This window comes from Sinohyriopsis cumingii, chromosome 7 (assembly GCF_028554795.1).
Source record: "Sinohyriopsis cumingii isolate HCF-2022 chromosome 7, ASM2855479v2, whole genome shotgun sequence".
Classification (NCBI taxonomy): Eukaryota; Metazoa; Mollusca; class Bivalvia; order Unionida; family Unionidae; genus Sinohyriopsis; species Sinohyriopsis cumingii.
The window spans coordinates 138,099,899-138,118,223 of NC_142967.1; the positions used below are offsets into that span (position 1 = coordinate 138,099,899).

Genomic DNA, 18,325 nt, shown 5'->3' on the forward strand with positions numbered 1-18,325 from the left:
TGCTTCACCATCAGAATCATCTTTTGAAATAAAATGAATTCTTTCAGCTATGAGTTGTATCTTATTCATATCAGCACTTACTGAACTTCACATAGGTGATATGGGACAAATCACATTATGTCATATTATGTAATAACTAGGTCAAAGGTCAATGTACCAAATAGTATGTACCTGTGCTACTTCAAAATGTACAATTCACCTAAAAGAAAGGAATTTATATTTGTTTGGTAGGTACAGAACTTAACATCAGAGACAGGTGGACATGACTCAATCTTATTATAAAGTATAAGCTTTGACCACTTTACACTATCTGCAGATACAAGAGGTCACTAACCACCAGTCCTCACACAAAGGTCCACCTACTCATCCTCTTTGTAACACAGATAGTAAGCTTTCCTCCTTTGTAAAGTGAATAAAATTGTTTCAATAAGCCAATCAGTCACCAAATATAGTAAATCACAGCTTCTAAGTGGTTATGTTGGATTGGGGGGGGGTGAAATTAGGGGAATAAAATACAGAAAAATGCCAAATATAAACACTAAGTATAGCACATCAAATGGAGTTAAAAACAGGAGGAAAGTGTTTATCTAAAAGGGAGAGGTAGCTTATGATAAAGGAATTAAAGGAGGCAAAATCAGCAATGCGAAAAATGAAAAGTGAAAGTTTGATGACCTTACCTTGGACAAATATATGGGGCAGGGCCCAACAGGTCCAAGGACAGCCCAAAGGCAACTGTGCTATAACATCCCTTACAGGACCCAAATTTCAAGTGAAGTTGTGTTCATTTCCATCTAATATAAAAGGGTGAATAATTTAGATAATATAGATACATATAAAGTATATTTCTTCTACATAAGAATTTAATAATAACTGGCATAAGATACAGAGAAACTCATCTCAGATCCAAGCAGAACATACCTTATCAGTTTTTAAACTTGTAAACTTTACTGTGAGAAATTATTAAATTGCTTCCACTTACATTTGTATCAAGATTGAGGGCTAATATAATACTTCACAAATCTTCTCTTTATTTTCATAACCAGTCACTGAAAATGTGAGATTTTATTTCCTTGAAATGTTATGACTGGTGTAAGGGAGATAACTGAATGATATACATAAGGTGTGGTAACCTCGAATACATTATCCATGTAATATACATGTAGATGAGTTCATCAACAACCTGTATTAACTTCATTACAATTAAATTATCTCAAAATACATTACTGATAAAGTGAGAACCTAACATTTAGACTCCTATATTTAGTGGAGACCTCAAGAGTCATGTAATTTTAATTTCTAAGATGACGCAGCTCTTTCATATCACATAGTTCATATTTTCTACAATGCCGGCATGTAGAGTGCAGCCTTCCATAACCATGCAGATATCATCTCATGCCAATTTGGATTCTTGCGATGGGATGCAAAGTTTCAAGAACAGTGTGGATTTGAATGGAATGAATACGCAATGTGTGACTAAAATGGTTATCATTCTGTAATGTTGGACCAAACAAGGAAATTCCACAAGAGCAGCTTGACAGAAAGAAATAGGATTAATTGAAAGTCAATAGTAGATTATAATTGGGCTTATACAAGTGCCAATGGGAAATGCTGACTTAAGGAAACTGTTCTTGTTTGTTGGTATTCACTGCTACTTCAACAAAAGGGAATGCAAGAGAACTGAACTAACTACATGAACAATTTCAAGCAGGAGAATGTAAAAAAAAAAAGGAAAATTAGAGCAGGACAATTCAAATCAAAGTGGGAAGGAATACCATATCCTTAATAAATTACCTAAAAATTACTCATGCCAGAACATCCCACATGGTACAAGTGATCTGAGTGTTCTCTATCCTGGTTTATGGCATGCCTTACAAGAACAAGATAGCTGTTTTTGTACACATGATTTTTCATCTTTTGCAGGTAAAATAGCCAATATTTGGCCAAAATCAACTATATTATGATTACATAACTTATTTTGTTGCATGCATTCCAATCTAGGAGGTAACAGCACATACATAAAGGCATCAGGTAACACAAGTCTATATCTATCATAGCTATAGTTATCAAAAGTCCCCATCCAAAGCCATCTTGTGCTATTTTCTAAAGATTTCATACATTTTATTCTTAAAGAACTTTCAATATTTGACCAAAAGTGTTCAGAACACATTTGTTTTCCTACATCAAACTAGTATAGTTCATAAATGCTGCCCACATGTATGCATTTCTATGGATACACTGTGAGGCTGTTCTTTCCTTTAGGTATCACGGTACCAATTGTTTTTCCATATACCTCAATGCTAATGTTTTGTGAGATAAATATACTTTCTGTCCTACTTGGGCATGCATGTCACACACTCTCATATAGAACAATGCTAGATTGTCAATTTGACAATGACATAACCAGGTACTCCACTGCATTTAAGAGAGATAACTCTACTGGAACTAGACAGGGGTAAGAGTTATCTAGTCACAACAAGCACATTTTCAGCCATGTGTACCATATTTTAAAAAAATCATAAAAAATACAAAATATGATCTAGATAGAAATTAACACAAACTCGCATGTTGCCAAGAGGCTCAACATTTTTTAAAGCCAAACAGAAAGTACAACTCTTAACATAATGCACCAATCACAGCTAGTGTTGTTCTTTAATTCTGAATACAACGTTCCATACATCTTAAGCTCCGCCCACCTGGACTTGCGCAATTGGTACCGTTATACCATACAGCTTCTGAATTGTCACACTAGACTGATGATAATGAGGTTATTTATAGCCATCCATTACACAAAATCATTAACCTGTTAAAGCTGCATACTGATTAATGAAACATCCAAAAAAGTCAGCACACAGTTATGACTCTAGCTTTGAAGTGATAGTCCCCCTTGGACATTTTGCCATGTCTTCATATTGACAATAACTAAGGATAGCAACCTTTATTGACTACAACCAAATTTCAATATTCATCTGACAAATTTATCTATACACATTATATCTGAATCTATGGAACATGCCAAATTGATCTACAAATTCTTGTGATTTGTGATTTTGAATTTTTACGTAGCTTTAACAATTTTTCAGCCATATCGCTACGATGTCTGTAATGTGGCAGTTTATAGTGATGTCTAGCAATGGGGCATCATGCCGCAGACATGTAGCATGATGTCCCATCCAGTCACATTATCCTGACACCGGGCCGACCAGTCCTAACACTAACCTCTTAATGCTGAGCGCCAAGTGAGGCAGCTGTTAGTACCATTTTTGTAAGTCTTTGGTATGACTCAGCCATGGATTGAACCCACGACCTCCCGCATCCGAGGCGGATGCTCTAACCACTAGGCCACTGGAGCGATTTACAAATTCTTGTTTCATCTAACAGTACTTAAACTTTGCACCAGTTGTCTCCTCTTGCTATTTTGGTCATATATACAGTATTTTGTTTCAAAATTTAAAAATAAAATGTAAAGGTGTTTCACAGACAATAATAAAAGTCAGATCCAACTTTAAACTCTACTGACCTGGATCTGTGGCTCCATAACGTGTGGTTATACCTGGGTTGACACAATTTGTTTGGAGTAATCGGTGGAACAAAAAAGGCAGATCCTGATCTGGCAGCATATTATGTGACTGCAGATCAGAGTCTATCCTGTTTGCAGCAGGATCCGACTTATAATCAAGTACATACGGTAATATAACAATTTTCTATATAAAATGTATATATTTACTTATCATTCCAACTTATAATCAAGTACATACAGTAATATGACAATGTTCTATATAAAATGTATATATTTACTTATCATGCCAACTTATAATCAAGTACATACGGTAATATAACAATTTTCTATATAAAATGTATATATTTACTTATCATTCCAGAATATTCATCAACATACCATAGCAGATCAAGATTCATTTTTACAACCAGGACATCGTATTTCTATTAATATAGTTTATATACTGATATGGATAATGGTTTTGTACATTCCATATAATCAATATTGCATCACACTGCATAATTAGCACACGACTTGGGACCATGTACATATGCTAGGACAGCAAAAGATTATAACTAATTACAGCCAAATAACTCCTGAAAACTCCATAGACTTGACAATATATATGGCATATTGTCTTAAATGTCAACAAGAGCTAACAGATTAATGTCAGATTTCTACTGAAGCTGGTCTGGTTTTGTACAATATGCATGCTCCAAGTGCAGACATGTAACTTGCCTTTATTATGGAGTTGTCTTATAAAGGTCAACAGAATAATCTGTCAGATTTCTAATGAACCAGATCTGTGATTGTACAATATGTATGTCCAAATGCAGATGTGTAGATCATGTCATTTATGTGGAGGTGTTTGCTTAAGGCAGGTTTCGCTATATGAAAATCTAATCAGGCCTGTATTTCACCAACACATCTATTGACTAGAACCTAATTCCAAAATCTAATGATCTGATTGGTTGAAATTTAAGTCTGATTTTAAACTGACCAACCAAATTGTCCTAAATTTAGACTCATCTATAAAACATATGTTGTGAGATTGGGACTTCATTTGCAGGTGCCATACAAGCTTTATCATCTGTCGTATATACTCCCTTCGAAGTTGCAGTGCAAACAACATTGACATGATTTGCCATTACATAACGTGCTGGCAGATCAGGGTCTCTGTTGCTTGTATTACTTGTTCTACTGATTACTCCTAGCACACAGCATTGACCCAGATCTGCCGTTAGGTCTGGGTCTGTGCAGTTTGCAGTTGGACTCGACTTATAAGTGAGTATACATAGTGCCTCGAGTCTGACTGTCAAAATTATGGTTGAAATATTATACAAAATGTAAGCAAAGAATGAAAACTTCAAGCTTAATTTGACTCACATGTGAGAAAGGAAAAAAAATTATTAAAGTATTAGAATTCTTTTTGGTCTACCTACATATATGCAAAGCTAGGAATGCCTCACTTCACTTTATGCACAAGAAACTGAACTAAAAGCAAAAATTAATCCACAGACAGACAGACAGACATGGATAACAGTATATGGCCTAATCATATTCATGGCTTGCATCAGTTACCTCATCATCATAACTGACTGACTGTCACGCAAGTTATACTTCTTTTTATATTGAAACATGTTTCAAGTTTATTAGTGCCTATACCAGGCAACTTCACAAAAGATATAAAATAACAATTAAATCAATGTGAGGTTTGTATGTATCAAGATTAAGTGTATGATAATGGCCTTAACATACGGTGAAGCTTGTTTATTCCAGAAAGTTTCACTCTAATACAGTACTGTGTTCCCAACTAAAATTAATGGCTCAAAGAATATTTGTTAAAATCTGTTTACAGTGTAATGGCATAATGTTTACCAGAACATTATTATTATATAATGAATATCATTAGAACAGTTTTATTACATAATGTTTACCAGAATATTATTTTTTATATAGTTTATTATCGTATAATGTTTACCAGAATATTATTTTTTATATAGTTTATTATCGTATAATGTTTACCAGAATATTATTTTTTATATAGTTTATTATCGTATAATGTTTACCAGAATATTATTTTTTATATAGTTTATTATCGTATAATGTTTACCAGAATATTATTTTTTATATAGTTTATTATCGTATAATGTCTGCCAGAAATTCTGCATCCTGTTGTCAAACCATGCAGCATAACCTCAAAGTATTTTGAGGCCAAAAATATTTGCTTTTTACTTGTTTTAATACAGGCACGAGATTGATTCCATTCAGGCAATTTTGAGCAAGGAAGTGTAATTCATGTTTGAGTGAAGAAAATTTTACGGGTAATGTAACATGATGTACGTGACCTGCACACAAATCGAAGCAATATGGTCCCAGTATTGGTGTAAAAATTAGCACAATTGTGCAATTTGAACATTATTTCTTAGTTAAAATGAAAGCACATAAACTGAATTGGCATAAACTGAATGTCACCTGTACTGTAAATGTCAACATGATTCATGCTGAAGTACAAAATTAAAAACCTTGTGTTAATAATTATGGTAAAAATTATCTTCAAAAAAGTACCTATTTCTTCACTTACAACTTTTCTTACAAATTTTTAAGTGACAGTTTAACTGGACTTATTAGACCTTGTAAGAAAAAAGAAGAACTTTACGTCATGTCACAAAATGAACAAGGTCAACATTATTGGTCATTTGTCCAAAAAGAGGTTGGTTTTTGAGCCCTAAAATTATATCCTGAAAGGACAAAATCTTTTAAAATTTTGCATTAACCAAAAAAGAATTTTCAAAACAGTCTATAAAAAAGTGAGACTGCACTATAATATGAAAGCAGACACAAAACCATTTTTTTTAAAAATCCCACCTTTAAAGAATTAGTTAGCATTGAGCACAAGTGTGTGCACATAATGGATTTTATACTAAAACACTATTATTGTTAACAATTATGGAAGTAAATGCTGAGTTCTGTTGGTTACTTTATTTTATAAAAATACAAAAACTCGTGCTTTTACAGTCAGAAGTCAAATTTACTATAATAATAATAATAATAATAATAATGAGGACTTTGTATAGCACCTAATCTTTAGAAGTTCTAAGTGCTTTACAACATTAGACAACACCTAGAACATAAAAAAACATACATAATGATATTATTACAGAAAATAACTGATATCCTATCTAGATTAAAGTTACAGTGTACAAATAGTGTCAAAAACATCATGATCTGCACATCAAAGAAGTTTTTTTTTTCTTTCTCTCCTTTCTAATCTGTCATAATCATTATTTTACTTCTAACTTATGTACTCATCATATCGCTATGATGTCTGCAGTGTTATACAGTTTATAATGATGTCTTAGCATTGGGGCATAATGCTGCAGATATGCAGCATGATGTCCCACCCAGAGACATTATCTTGACACCAGGTGGACCAGTCCAAACACTAACCTCTTAATTCTGAGTGCCAAAACAGGCAGCTGTCAGTACCATTTTAAGTCTTTGGTATGACTTGACCAGGGTTCAAACACATGACCTCCCACATCCGAGATGGACGTTCTAACCACTAGGCCACTGGAGTGGTCAGTGATGATTTAATTTTCATTGAGCACTGAGTCACCTTAATCCACGTTGTTTTAAAAACTGTCTGGTAGAAGAAAATATTACTCCATGTTTGAATGGTGCTCTGGTTGTTTACACTCCTCTCCCTCCCCTCCAACTTTCACTCATACATGCATTCATCAAATTTCCTCTCAATCTCATTACACCATGGTTCAGTACATAATGCATTAGACAAATTTCAAACATATATATTACAAAATCTACTAATATTATTATCAAGTTTAAGATTTAAACCAAATGTATTATTTAAAAAACCCAAACGGATCAATAAAAACTCTACAGGCACATGTAAGATGATGACCTGTGGTGCTTTATGGCACATCAGCACAAGGTAGACCATATAGTGCCGAGGCATTAGGAGTATAATGGTTTACCCAAGGATACATCACGCTGATTTGAATAATCCCTCTGCAGCATTATCATACGAAGTTTTGATGGCGATATCTACAGACATCAATCAGCTTTAAATTTAGAAGGTATTAAAAACATATCTTGTTTATAAGTACATGTATTTTTTTGCATACATTTAACTGAATCATTTCAGACTTGCTTAGGAACTATTCAAGTTGATAAGACAAAGAAATTTGAGTTGCAAATTATCCAAGACTTATGAAGAGTTAAATTTAAATGTAATTTAATGTTCATAAATAAGAATCAGCTATTTTAGATCATCTAGTTTCATGTAATAATTTTGTGCCAACATTTTCTGTGGGGCTTTATCTGCCATCTTAGGTCAGCAACCTTTCATGACTGCATGACAGTTCATTAGCTTAGGGAGCTGAAGTTACATTTAAATGGAAAAGGATGTAACAGCCTGAAATTGAATACTCTCGATCAGAAACAAGTTTATATTTTAAGCCTGAACAGGCAGTCAATGATGGATTGAAATTTATGATCTTCTAAAAATAAGCACTTTATTATAAAGACAGAAATAGGAGTCTTAATGCAATCTGGAAATGGGATTCTTGACATTGCTAGAAAGGCAATTTTGATATTAAGTGCCTGTTTACTGTCTCAAATGCCATAGTTATGAAGTAGTCCTTAGGAGTCCCAAGCATTATTTGATGCCGTCTGTTGGAATCAAGAAGAGAATAGTGTGCATTGACCCTGATATACCGGATGGCACACCTGGATTTGATCTATTCATATTTGGACAGGCAGAATAAAGACAGACTAAATTATAATACATATAGTTTGGTACTGAGCATTTCTGATTCCAGCCAAACTGTGTGTGTAATTTGGATTTTTAATGTACCTTTAACAATTTTGCAGTCATATTGCTATGATGTCTGCAGTGTGGCAGTTTATAGTGTTGTCCAGCACTGAGGCATCATGCCACAGACCCATAACATGATGTCCCACCCAGTCACATTATCATGACACCAGGCTGATCAGTCCTACTACTAACCTCTTAATGCTGAGTGCCTAGCAAGGCACCTATTAGTACCATTTTTATAAGTCTTTGGTATGATTCAAACAGGGTTCGAACCCCAAAACTCCCGCATCCAGTCAAACTGATAATTGACATTAATAAACAGCAGTTGTTCTGAACATTTGCATCTGGCATTTTAAAACATCAACTCTGTCAACTAAATTGGAATTGCCTTTTCTTTTTTTTAAGTATTTTAGGGGGCTATTTCTTGGCCATACCAACGTAATTTGATCAAAAGTAAAAATGCAAAAATAATTGAAAAAAGTAAAAATATAAAGTTAAAAATCAGAATGATCATCACCAATTACATACCTCATCCTCTTTAAATGAAGTTATTATTATTATTGTTATTATTATTACTATTACAGTATCATCATCATCATCATCATTATTACTATTATTATTATTATGATCATCATCAAACTTTTAGAGTTTCCGTCTCTGAACAGCCTTTGTGAACATAAAATATATGGCAGAAAATTTCTTTAATATTGTTTTTAAAACTTACTTCAACGACAACCCAGGTAAGAACCACCAACCAATGGGAAGCTTTCTTACATACCCACAATGGCTGAGCCCAAGACTTGAACCCAGACAGCGAGAGGAGAGATGGAGGTGATCAGTAGAGGCAAATTGTTTAGACCACTCATACACCTACAACCATCGACAGCAATTGCAACAGATGAATCACTTAAGCAAGCAAGTTTCATGAATTTTGCAATGACAGTATTAACACCAAGCAAAACTGCATATGCAGTTATGAACTAAATTCCAAAATGTGACCAAAGGCAATACAGTATGAAATATAGGTTGCAGTGACCTTTGGTGTTGTAAGAGTGGTAATAAGAGTGATGTATCCAATCATCCCATTTTATAGCTCAAAGAAATGAACACAACATTTGAACACAAAATACTGGTCACAGTGAACTCGTTTTGAAATAAGGGTATACAACTGACCAAGATGTATCTAATCACCAGATTTTGTTTGATCATTCGTTCAGTAGGTACGTATGATGCATGCATGATTTTCATTTATGACCAACTAGGAACCACAGGAACAATATTGGTGAAAACCCCATGGACATCTGTTTGGAAAGTAACACTATCTTCATGCTATGACTTTCCACTCAGAAGGAGTAGAACTAATAAGATTTAAAAGATGCCTGCTGATAGATCAGCAAGATATTTTCTCAAGACCAGTTCGACATCATAAGAAGTCTTCTGGTGAAAACCCCACATCATTATGACCTTCTGCTAAAGCAGAGTTGTGATAACAAGATTTTTAAGATGATTGCTCTCTTGGCCTTATTGGTCTTCAGATTGAAAACCCCATTCTAATGTGACCATCCATTCACAAGAAGTAGCAATAACAATATTTTCAGATGGCTGCCCTGGTGTCCATAGTTGATGTCCACCATTTTCATCTAGGATTAAATAGACCATGTGTAAAGCAATCCTTAGGAGGATTAGTGATATCAAACTTGTGCCAACATGGATGAACAGACGACAGATGAAAGACAGATAATTTTATAATTTGACAATAATTTTAGATACAGCAAAAATTTTACAAATTCATATGACTTTTGGGATTATGACAGATTATGATTGTTGAAAATTAATCATTGCAAATGGAAGAATATTAACTATGATCAGTAAGTTTCTGAAACTTAATTATTTTTATTTGTTTGCCAGATTGGCTGAAATTTTGAATAATGTCAGCGAACAAGAGACATATGATATGACTTTAAAAAAAATCATTCACCGTGATGTGACATTGTTGGATAGCATGGAGGACACTCCAAAACAAGAGTATGCTCCAAGAAAAAGAACACTCCAAAACAAGAGTACACTCCAAGAAAAAGAACACTCCAAAGCAAGAGAATGTCCCAAGAAAAAGAACACAACAAAAGAAGAGAATGCTCCAAGAAAAAGAACACTCCAAAACAAGAGAATGCTCCAAGAAAAAGAACACTGCAAAACAAGAGAATGCTCCAAGAAAAAGAACACTCCAAAAGAAGAGAACAATCCAAAACAAGAATATGCTCCAGGAAAAAGAACACTCCAAAAAATGAGAATGCTCCAAGAAAAAGAACAATCCAAAACAAGAGAATGCTCCAAGAAAAACAACATTCCAAAACAAGAGAATGCTCCAAGAAAAAGAACACTCCAAAACAAGAGAATCTTTATGTCCTATTTAAAACATATTTAATAAACTCATATTATTACATTATGTTTGACTCGAGTTTTGTTTATTCCCACCCCCAATGCATTCATCTAATTCCCTATCACTTTTGCTTTAGAACTTTACATTGACAGTTCATATTTACCTCCCCCTGCTCACCAAGTGTCACTACAAGTCTCAAAAAGGATTGTTTGAATTTGTAATATGGCTATTGGACCACGCTATATTTATGATTGAGTCTGTGATATGGCTATAGGACCAAACTATATTTATGACAGACTTTGTAATATGGCTATAGGACCAGACAATATTTATATCATTTATGTTCTTCCTTAACTTTTTATGGATTATGTCCCTTTTCCATACAGATGACATTGCCCAAAAAGCATATGCTGCTGTGCACTACATCAAAATTCCAGTCAGATTAAAGTCCCCTATATGAGTTTATCAAAGTCTGAGCAGCAGAGTCAAAATTTTATTCAGGAGTCATGCCAAAACAGTCAGCACAGTATCAAACATATAATCCAAGGTTGTGGGCTCAAAATGCATAAAGGCCCATATATATATATATATATATATATATATATATATATATATATATATATATATATATATATATATATATATATATATATATATATATATATATATAACATTTCAAACACTGGAAATTTAATTGTGTGTACAAGTGTGGCGCACGCACGCACGCACGCACGCACGCACACACACACACACACACACACACATGTATGTATGTAGGAATGTTATTAATATCTGGCCATAAAAACAATGAGATAATTAATAGTACAATTATGTCAAATTGTTTATTTACAAAACTATTGGAAAGAAATGATGTATTCACTTGAAGAGCATCCATAAAGATGATGGGAAATATATATAAACCTAGTTTCAATTCCTCAGATCTGTGTTTGTCAAACACTATGGCTCAAGAAGCTGTGCTGGCACAGTGGTTAGAATGCTCGACTGGCTACAATAATGGTGTTGGTTTGATTTCTGACCAAAACAGGACAGGTTGGCTTTTTAAATCATAACGGTGCATCTCTGGGCAAGATACTTTACTTCAAATGCCTTGACATAACACAACATTAATGTGTTGAAGTGCTATTAAACACAAACCAAAGAAACAAACAAACCCAACAGCAGACACAAAAGTAGATTTTCCACAATATTCAAAAGTAAAACAACAAAAAAATACCCCCAAAATTATGAAACTTTATAAATAAGATCAGGCTATTTACATATGCATATAAACGTTACCCAACATATTTCATTTCCGTTACATGTCCAGTAGTTTCTGAGTCAACAAATTTTTTTAACATGGTTTTCTCCAAAAGAAAAACAATCAAAATCAAAATTAAACAACGTGCAAAAGAATGATAAAACATTATAGCTACAGTACATGCAACTTGGTGGCCACACTGGATTTCAAATTTGCATGATTTTCATTTAAGATGTTCTATACCTCATAGAAGGTCTTTGATTGAAAACCCCACGTATATGTCATCCAAGTATTTCAGGAGGAGTAGCAACTACAAACTTTTGCTTTTTTGTGTGTGCGTGTTTTTAATGTAGCATTAGAAATGTTTCAGTCATATAGCTATGATGTCTGCAGTGTGGCATTTTATGGTGATATCTAGTACTGGGGCATGATGCCACAGACATGTAGCTTACCGTTGCATGGACGGATGATGTCTCATATCATAAATATGCCTTTCTTTTCATCCTTCGGCAAAGTAAACATTTTATAGCCACTATGTCTTTACACCCTTGAGAACGTCAACACATGCAGGAATTAAGTGTTAGTTAGGAAAGCTTAAAGTTATCCATAAACCAGGTTTTCCACTTAATAATGTTTGGCTGGGTACGACTGCATTTTTAACACATCCGCTGTATTGTGCCAAGTTAATGGGATCTAAATGCCGTTCCCATGGACACATTGAAGCCGCAGCTATAAAACCTGTCACACTTGGATTATGACTTGGATGCTGTACCAACTAAGCTACTGTTACTACTGCCCTTCAGTTAATGAAAAAATAAACAACTAATGAAAACGTTTATGTGAACACTGAGTGTCGTCAAACAATAAATAACAACCTTTCTAAGGAATCTGCATCAAGTTAGCTATAATCACCAAAATTAAGGACTGTACCAAAAGAAATATAAAACAGATCTTCATAAACCAACAACTTGCATGATGAGATGATTTTCAAACACATTTTGTATCCCATCATCCCTGGCATAATTGGATCATTAACACATTCCCACCTACAAACACTCATTTACCTGCTCTTAATATCTCATAGGAATTACATACCTTTTATACCCACACTGCCTAGACCTGCTTGATTTATCCCACTCGGCAGTTTCCATATGGTTCATATCACGACTTATTGACTTAACTGTCAAGAACTCACCAAGGGAGTACTTTTCATGTGTATTTTATTTTCAGAGGGAAGACTGAAAAACATTTGCCACATTTATGTATCTATGTTGTGCAACCACAAATTGCTGACAGATATTTTGTGTGTGCATGTGATTTGGATTTTTAAACACAGCTTTAACAACTTTCCAGTCACACTGCTACAATGTCTTTTCAGTATCGCAGTTTATAGTGATGTATAGCACCAGGGCATCATACCACAGACATGTAGCATTATGTCCCATCCAGTCACACTATCCGGACACCAGGCTGACTGGTTCTAACACTAACTCCAATCGAGGCAGCTGCAAGTACCATTTTTATAAGTCTCTGGTATGACTCAGCTGGGGTTCGAACCCGTGACTTCCATATATTGCTGATGCTTTGCTATTAGTATTATCCTTCCATGACTAACAAGTTTTTTCTCAAACAAATTACTCATAAAAATGATTTTTCTTTCATTCCATTCAATTGTTTTTTTTTATAAAAATAATTATAATCCAACTACAAGCTGACTTTGGCCGTAGGTGACCAAGTTGTCTAAAGCACTTGCCTTTATTGATAACTGCCATCTCACCTCTGTCCAAGTCAGGTTGAGCCTCAGGCTTGGTCATTATGGGGATGTGAGAAAACTTGGTGTTTAACCCACATCAAGCTGACTCATCACCCTGAAAATATACAAAATCTAATTAATGGGCATTTCCTGTAAAGTCACTTTTTAAAATAAATATATTTTGCTCAGGTCCCCAAATCAGCCTTTGAGGATGGTAAAACAAGTTTGTTGTTGGTAGTTTTTTCTTCTTCTGAATTTGACCCTCAGCTGGGCCTGTACAGCAGATAATATGGATCTCAAATATCGTTATCTTAAATTGTTTTTATTTGTTTATCTATTAATCTTAGAAGTAAGTAAAATTCAGTGGTGACTAATTTACAGATTGTTTCTTTGTTGGACAATCAATTAAGGTGCCACTGACTAAGCTTAACTCATAGGTCACTCTGTGTGCACGTGCGTGTAAGTGATTTCAATTTTTAATGTAGCTCAAAATTTTTTCAGTCATATCGCTATAATGTCTGTAGTGTAGCAGTTTATAGTAATGTCTAGCAATGGGGCATCTTGCCACAGACATGTAGCATCATGTCCCATCCAATTACATTATCCGGACACCAGATCAAACTAGACCTAATGCTAACCTCTTAATACTGAGTGCCAAGTGAGGCAGCTGATAGTACCATTTTTTAAAGTCTTTGGTATGACTCAGCCAGGGTTCAAACTTGCAACCTCCCACATCCGACACACTAACACCTTAGGCCACCGAAGCAGTCCAAAGCCCAGTGTGAAGATTGTTTTTTTGTGTGTCAATCAATAGTGGTATCTCTGATAAGTTTTTTGAACACTCTATAACCACAAAATACAAGACAAAAGAGGTGTCTTTCCTGAATATATTGAAACCCTACAGCTCTACGATTGCTCCATTGTTTATACAAGTAGTGATGACATCAGTCTCACACACCATGTGGCTTGGGTCATGGCGCCCCAGCAGATAACACCTTACATAACAAAATATGAGAAGCCTAGGTCTGAATAAAGGAAAAAAGAACCAAGCAACAACAAGTTTATTTTGTCAACATCCTCCAGGACTCATCTGGAGACCTGACCAAATAAAATAAAAGCACCATCTGACTTTACAGGAAATGACTACCTGAGAACAGTTCAAAAATAAAGAAAGACACAGTTCCCAACTGATTTCAGCACTCAAGGATCCGAACTCTAAGATACCAGCATGCAGCTGGAACACATAATAACTGCTTCAAGGTACTGTATCCAATAATCAAGGTAAAATGTGTATGGTTCTATAAAAAAAACCAGATTAGCCAATAGAAGCTTGACAACTTATCATGTGATGAATTGTTACATGTATATTATTTCTGCAGTTGGATTTATGTTATACACTGATAAATAATTTAGTTTTTGGATTGTTTCTTTACTTGTCTCATCTGAAGTTATTTTTTCAAGTGATTAAAAATTTATTAACTTATTAATTGCTGGAAAAGAGTCAGTAAAACAAATTAAATTTGAGTTGGTCTCAAATCACTCAGTGAGGATAATCCTGACACAAACCTTACAAACAAACATAAAATGTCTTCCATTGTTGAAAAATCAAATTAAAATTGGGGTCTTATCATTTCCTATAAAGCTCTAATTATGTGCTTCTTTAATTTTCAAATATATTCCCTTGGAGATCAGTTTATCAAAATAATTAAGTCATGTATATTGATTATTATTTTATACACAATTTTTAAAAACAAATTGCTTATTCTATGGACAGAATACATAAAACTACACCTCAGCATACGTATTTGTTCATATTATAAGGGCTTCCTGCCCTGTGGTCCAAAAGAAACAAGGAGAAGTTAATTAAACAGGAAATTGTGTCTTTTCACATACTATTGCTATTGGCAATTTCTTTGTGTCTCCATTACAGACACATTATATATATTATATATATTTTGTTAATCTTTATAATGTCTGTTAGTTTTTTTGGAGTGAAGCCTTCGAGCCAGTTACTTTAACTAGCAAGACACATTTCACTAAAATATTGAATTGGGCTCATAGAACACAAATGCCCAATCACAGTGACCTAAATGCACCGCCAAGTATAATATTACATGTCACTTCTAAGTTTGTGTCAGGGCTTACAAATGGATTCCTTCCAACCCCTGGCTCACAAGTTTTGTTTGAGGGTATGCCTATACAATAGAAAATTTCAGAATTAATACCAAAAACTGAGGCATTAGAAGTAGGTGATTGTGATCTATTTTTTTTCTAGAAATTTAGAGTTCTTCTTGGAATGAAAGTTGCGTCCATTAGATCCTACATGCAACAGTGTCAGACAGACTGAGCTAAATGCCAAAACTTAAAGTTCATGTCTAAAAATAACCTAAGCTGGGGTGGGGCTAAGTGAGTAGAGTGGGGAGTAACAAAATATTAATAATGTCTTCTTGAAACCTTTCTAAAAAGCTTCATGTAGTTATGACAAGATCTGTTGAATTGGTTTTTTAGGACTTTAGAATATTTTGCAAAGTATTGATTATTAAGAGAACCATGATAATTAAAAGCCAATAGGTGTGTAGGTTATCGAAACCTGATCAATTCATAAAACCCTCCAATAAAGCTCCTACAGAAGTTTCAAAAGATTGAGGAGAAAGGTTTCGGGGGAGATCTTGATGCAATTATGTGTGATGCTGATGCTAAATGGGAACTGCACATAAACAGTATAGTCCCACTTCTGCAGCTAAGTGTTTTGTATTTTAATCAAATTTTGAAAACTTGCGGCAGGATATGTGTTTTTGCCACTTTTTTTCCTCCAGGCTTGTTTTTGCATAATACACATCACCCTGACAACTCATGCCAAGATAATTCAAGAACCTGCTTATAATGTGAGGACAGGCATGGATCCTATTTTTATTCTAGAAAATGCCAAAAGAACTTAATCTTACATGATCATTAGTAATTTCCTATACTCAGAGACTAAATATCTTCAGAGGTCAAAATTTTCGGCAATATCATGCTGCCTTCATCAGCAACTAATGCTGATCACTTGACCTATAATGGTCACTTGATACGAGGAGACTGGTGCAGATGGGTGGTAATTCAAGCACCTAGTCACCATTTAGTGTTGGCCTCCACAGTCTCTTCATATCACATGATACATTGCTCCTTTTAAAAAAGCATTTGTATCCAGATAATTGAATCAAAATGATATTATAAAAAGAAGTCTTATGTTCTGTTACATTTTCAATACAAAAACAAAAATATCAACACACTGTGAATAACAATAAATGATGAAATTCTGAATAGTGAAAATTTAACTAATGCCTATCCATGGCAACACTTGAGGAAATAAATACATGTATCAATTAAAAAAGTTTTGTCAACTAAAAATTTGTGTTTTAGTATATTTTAATGTTGTTTCAGTGTGTAGTATACCCTCTTCTATTCAAAAATGAAAAATATCAATCTGCCATCACAGTTATGTCCACAGGCATTTCTGTGAGAACTTAATTAACTGCCAAATGTGTTTTGATTCCTGATTTGCAGCCATACCTTTTGCATTGGTACATCAGTTAAATGCAGACCTCCTTTAATCAGTCATTATGTCTTTTGCATTGAATCAAATCAAGGAAATGGAATAGATTAAGTTAAAAGGCCTGCAAATTATACCTGCACAAGAACTATTGGTCACCTACCCTAAATTGTGCTAGTCCTTCACAAATGTGATCTAAGACAGCAAGGTAACAAAGCAAGGTAACCAATCAAGGTAACCAAGCAAGATAACCAAGCAAAAGGAGTACCCAGTGAATTCCTGAACTGGCACTTGTGTACCAGGATGAGCAGAAATTTCACTGTTACTTGCAACAAAATCATGGCATCAATATTTCACCAAGAAAACAATATTTAATAAATCAAGTTATAACCCTAACATTGCAAAAATGGAAACTTGTTTTGCTGTGCAAATAGAAGTGACATAATACACAATCTTTTGCAGGTACACAACAAGGCACACATGTATGTGATGTGTTGAAATTTCTTGGAGTTATGGTTTTCATTTTTTTGAGATTGGCTATTTTGAAAGTAAAAGTAATTTATACAAAAAAATAGAACAATTACTTTAGAAAAAGCTCTTAATTGACATTTGTTCACAATGCATTTATAAAATAAATATTCAGCCATTAAATAGTGCCACTACCCTCATTTCCATGATCTTCATTAAGTTTAGCTGGGATGGCAACTCCTTCTTCATTCTACTGAGGTCCTTTGCTTAAAGAACATTCTATGTTCTTGGATCCTGCTGTGAGATATCAAGTGAGAAGTGTACAGTGAAATCATGAGTAAATCTGACTTGAGTGATTGGTAATCTGACCTGACATGTTGAGTGTTTTTAGGTGGCAACAATAGATATTTAATGGTGATGAAACAAGTATATGGACATGGACAACTAATTCAGTTGCTATAGTCATTAATTGTAATATTTGTGAGAAAAAAAATAATATCATTTTGTGATAATACCAGCAAAACACAGAGTTCCATGCATCATTCATCCAGGAGTAAGCTTTTACAATAAAAATAAATGTTGCATAGCTTGTAAACTGCCA

The 18,325-nt window shown here is 34.2% G+C and overlaps 1 protein-coding gene across 1 annotated transcript in view; it reads right to left on the reverse strand.

Moving 5' to 3' along the window:
• Positions 1 to 18,325, reverse strand: part of LOC149796225 (protein MON2 homolog) — a 210,821-nt gene that overhangs the window by 117,387 nt on the left and 75,109 nt on the right. Inside the window, exon 2 of the mRNA XM_089966185.1 lies at positions 678 to 791. The gene's annotated coding sequence lies outside the window, so the exon portion shown is untranslated. The remainder of the gene's footprint in view (positions 1 to 677; positions 792 to 18,325) is intronic.